The sequence below is a fragment of the Dendrobates tinctorius genome, unplaced genomic scaffold (genome assembly GCF_039654945.1).
Source record: "Dendrobates tinctorius isolate UK_male_01 unplaced genomic scaffold, ASM3965494v1 ptg000120l, whole genome shotgun sequence".
NCBI lineage: Eukaryota > Metazoa > Chordata > Amphibia > Anura > Dendrobatidae > Dendrobates > Dendrobates tinctorius.
The window spans coordinates 6,465,001-6,470,000 of NW_027361788.1; the positions used below are offsets into that span (position 1 = coordinate 6,465,001).

Consider the following 5,000-nt stretch of genomic DNA (forward strand, 5'->3'; position numbering starts at 1 on the left):
GTCATAAATGGCTGCACATCCAGTTGGAAGAATATCTCAAGTGGGGTGTGAAGAAACCAGATTATATCTTAATTACCCCTGTGTTTTTGCAGGCCAAGGGGAGTTTCTATCTGTATATTGGCTTGTGGATTTAAGTGTTTATCTTTGTCTATTGATGTGTACTGATATGCTAATTGTGCATTGTATTATGAAATTAGTTTGTTGACTTCTAAAGTAAAGAGGTAACAGAATGTGAGGGTGTACTGAAGGACACTGGGTAATTCTAAAAATAGCTTACCTGCCTGGGGTATAAAAAGATCCTGAGAAGGAGAGACCACTCATCTCGCCACACAGAAAGCTACCAGTCTGCACAACACAACGGACGAGAGGACTGCAGCCAATTCATCATGGCACCATCACGAGGGACACGGATCTATGATTCTAAGGGAAACAACCGAGGAGTGATCGGTTCCGGTTGGAAGGACACAGATCTGATCCAGTGACCATCTCTGAACCATGGATATGTTTGGAGAAAGCCAGGTGTTGGGACCAGCAAAAAAAGGCAAATACAATTCTAGGATGTATTAACAGAAGCATACAGTCTAGATCACGTGAAGTCATTATTGCCCTCTACTCCGCTCTGGGTCAGACTTCATCTGGAATACTGTGTCCAGTTTTGGGCACCACATTTTAAAAAGACATCAACGAATTGGGTCAAGTTCAGAGAAGAGCGACCAGAATGGTGACCGGTCTGCAAACCATGTCCTATGAGGAACGGTTGCAGGATTTGGGAATGTTTAGCTTGCAAAAGAGAAGACTGAGAGGAGACTTAATAGCTGTCTACAAATATCTGAAGGGCTGTTACATTGTAGAAGGATCATCTTTATTCTCATTTGCACAAGGAAAGACTAGAAGCAATGGGATGTAAATGAATGGGAGGAGACACAGATTAGATATTAGAAGAAATTTTTTGACAGGGTGATCAATGAGTGGAACAGGCTGCTCTGTTCTGGGCCCTGTATTGTTCAACATCTTTATCAATGATTTAGATGAAGGAATTGAGGGTAAACTGATTAAATTTGCTGATGACACAAAGCTAGGAGGGATAGCTAATACTAGAGAAGAGAGAGAGGATTCAAAAAGATATAAATAAACTGGAGAAGTGGGCAGCAACAAACAGAATGGTTTTTAACAGGGAAAAATGCAAAGTACTACATCTGGGCAATAAAAATGAAAAAAGCATATACAGAATGGGAGGAATAGGGCTAAGCAACAGCACATGTGAAAAAGACTTGGGCATACTAATAGATCACAGACTGAATATGAGTCAACAGTGTGATGCAGCAGCAAAAAAGGCAAATGCAATTCTAGGATGTATTAACAGAAGCATACAGTCTAGATCACGTGAAGTCATTATTTCCCTCTACTCCTCTTTGGTCAGACCTCATCTGGAATATTGTGTGCAGTTTTGGGCACCACATTTTAAAAAAGACATCAACAAACTGGAGCAAGTTCAGAAAAGAGCGACCAGAATGGTGACCGGTCTGCAAACCCTGTCTTATGAGGAAAGGTTGCAGGATTTGGGAATGTTTAGTTTGCAAAAGAGAAGACTGAGAGGAGACTTAATAGCTGTCTACAAATATCTAAAGGGCTGTCACATTGTAGAAGGATCAACTTTATTCTCATTTGCACAAGGAAAGACTAGAAGCAATGGGATGAAACTGAATGGGAGGAGACACAGATTAGATATTAGAAAAAACTTTTTGACAGAGTGATCAATGAGTGGAACAAGCTGCCACGAGAAGTGGTGAGTTCTCCTTCAATGGAAGTCTTCAAACAGAGGCTGGACAGACATCTGACTGGGATGATTTAGCGAATCCTGCTTTGAGCAGGGGGTTGGACCAGATGGCCCAGGAGGTCCCTTCCAACTCTACGATTCTATGAGAAATGGTGAGTTCTCCTTCCATAGAAGTCTTCAAACAGAGGCTGGACAGAAATCTATCTGGGATGATTTAGTGAATCCTGCTTTGAGCAGCAGGTTGGACCAGATGGCCCAGGAGGTCCCCTCTAACTCTACCATTCTATGATTCTCAATAAGACATGGGAGACCTGCAGCTTTAACTAATGTGAATATAGCTTCTACCTCAGTAGCTTGGTCTATGAATATATGGATAAAAAAGTTGGAGACTCATTTAAGGAATAAAACGCCTAGAGAGGAGATCTTGGAATATATACCGTTGCTCAAGATGGTGACAGCTTTTATGGCAGATGCCTCAGCGGAATCCATTAAATTTGCCACAAGGAATGAGGCTCTAGCAAATACAGCAAGACGAGCAATATGGTTAAAAACTTGGTCAGGGGACTGTAACTCGAAAAATAAATTGTGCTCCATCCCCTTTTCTGGCCTTCGAGTATTTGGTCCAGTACTGGACGACATGGTGGAGAGGGCATCAGATGACAAAAAAGGATTCCCGGAAGACAAACCTAAGAGTTTTTTGTCCTTTTGGAGGCCTAATTCACATCGGAAACCGGAATACAATGGAAGAGGAAAGACCGATAGATGGAGCTACCCAAAGGGCAGTAAAGGAAGTGCCTATTCCGGTTCATCAAATAGTTCTTGGAAACAATGATGCCAGGAAGATTGGGGGATGACTTCAAAATTTTCTTCCAGCATGGACAGAGGTATCCAGAAATCCAAGGATACTTCAAACAGTAGCAGAAGGTTACAAGATTCATTTTCTGCAGATACCCCAGGGAAGATTCCACCTGACAGCTGTCCAATCTCCTCAGATCACAAAAAAACTGATGGCAGACGTAAAAAAGCTGGTGTGTTAAGGATCGGTGATCCCGGTTCCAGAGGCCTATTCTCAATCAAGGAACCCGGGGGAGATTATCGTACCATAATTAGTGTTGAGCATTCCGATACTGCAAATATCGGGTATCGGCCGATATTCGCTGTATCGGAATTCCGATACCGAGCACCGATATTTTTACAATATCGGATACCGGATTAAAAACACACATGTGACATGCACAATGTGAACAAGTCTGTTGGACCATGTTCACTCCACCCTGACTGAAACACAAACAAAAAGCACAGAATGACAAATGTGCAAAAATACCTTGCAATAAGACATATAACAGTAGTCAGCAAGTGCTGATAAAAGGTAATAACAAACACAGGGTATTTAGTCTATACGTTTTTTTGCAAAAAAATGTATACCAAGCTGCCTCACCAACGTCAAGGTAACCCGTATTGAAGCAGTCCCTATCTAATGTATTTAATACCTGAACATATGAACTGTGTCTAAATGAGCAGGATTAAGACAGGCGCTTTCTGGTATGGGCACGTGATGCAAGACAGCTCCTTAAGTGCATGTCACACAAGAGAGGGGTGGGGTCTCTCAAATCATGCATAAGCATGAAAAAAACTGGATTAAAAACACACATGTGACATGCACAATGTGAACAAGTCTGTTGGACCATGTTCACTCCACCCTGACTGAAACACAAACAAAAAGCACAGAATGACAAATGTGCAAAAATACCTTGCAATAAGACATATAACAGTAGTCAGCAAGTGCTGATAAAAGGCAATAACAAACACAGGGTATTTAGTCTATACGTTTTTTTGCAAAAAAATGTATACCAAGCTGCCTCACCAACGTCAAGGTAACCCGTATTGAAGCAGTCCCTATCTAATGTATTTAATACCTGAACATATGAAATGTGTCTAAATGAGCCCCCACCCCTCTCTTGTGTGACATGCACATAAGGAGCTGTCTTGCATCACGTGCCCATACCAGAAAGCGCCTGTCTTAATCCTGCTCATTTAGACACAGTTCATATGTTCAGGTATTAAATACATCAATGGTTGTCCCATCAATGGCTAATGTGTCAATCACTGTCATTGTAGCAGGCATATGTTGTGAGTTCATTTTCCCCTTCGTCACTGAGGTCTGGTGAACTCCCTATTCTGGTAAAGGAAGGTAATGAGCCTGATTATCAGGCACCTGAGCCTAATGAGGATGACTGGCTGAGTGGAGTCACGGACTGGATATAAGGCTGCCGACGCCCTTCTGCCCTGCGGGTGATTTCTCTGTGGACTTCTAGGACACCAGTCTGATTCCTGCTCCTCTAAAGCTAAGTTTTCTGCTTTGCCTGTTAGCATTTGTGTTTTGTTTTTGTTTTCCTTGCTTTTCTGGATTCTGCCATTCCCTGCTGGGGTGAGCTGAATCTCCTTTTGCCTGTAGCTCTGTCTTCAGAATATTCCTGAGTACTGACATAGCTTTTTGGAAGCCTAGCGTCTTCAGGGCCTTTTTTACTGTCAGTCTGTTGGCTCTTATTTTCATAGGGTTTTTCACGGATTGCAGACAGCAGCCTTCCTGTCCTTTCCTATCTAGTTAGCTTGGGCCCCGTCTTTGCTCAGTCTATCTTTCTGTCTGTGTTAGTGTTTTCATCTTGCTTCACCGTCATTATATGTTGGGGGCTGCCTATTGCTTTGGGGTCTGCTCTGGGGCAGTTTAGATTTCCCCTTTCTTTCTTTAGGCCTATTTAATTCTCCGGCTGTGATCGAGGGGTCTAGGGCATCGTAGGAACCCCCCACGGCTACTGTTAGTTGTTGTGGATAGGATCAGGGGTCTGCAATCTGATAGCTGCCAACCTCTCTGGTTTTCTGGACTTAGCTAGCATTTCTGTTTTTGCCTCCTACGGTGACTCAATCATAACAGGCATAGCCCGATGGGACTTGTAGTCCCATCGGACGATGCCTGCACTCACACGACCCTCGGCAGGCCCGCACAGACCCTGCCCGCACACACAGACACGCACAGTGTCTGCCCACGCACCGCCCACACTCTTCCCCCCTCCCAAACAGGATGTGCAAGTAAAGAAAGGGTTTTTTTTTTTAATTCCGATATTTCTGTCCAATTGACTTGAATGGGACTTCCGGTATCGGAATTGGCGATACCCGATACTTTTTGGGTATCGGCCGATCCAATCCGATCCAATATTTCTCAATA

General features: G+C 43.2%; 1 protein-coding gene across 2 annotated transcripts in view; it reads left to right on the forward strand.

The window, feature by feature from the left end:
- Positions 1 to 5,000, forward strand: part of LOC141101581 (kinesin-like protein KIF14) — a 303,968-nt gene that overhangs the window by 191,616 nt on the left and 107,352 nt on the right. The gene's annotated exons all lie outside the window — the stretch shown is intronic.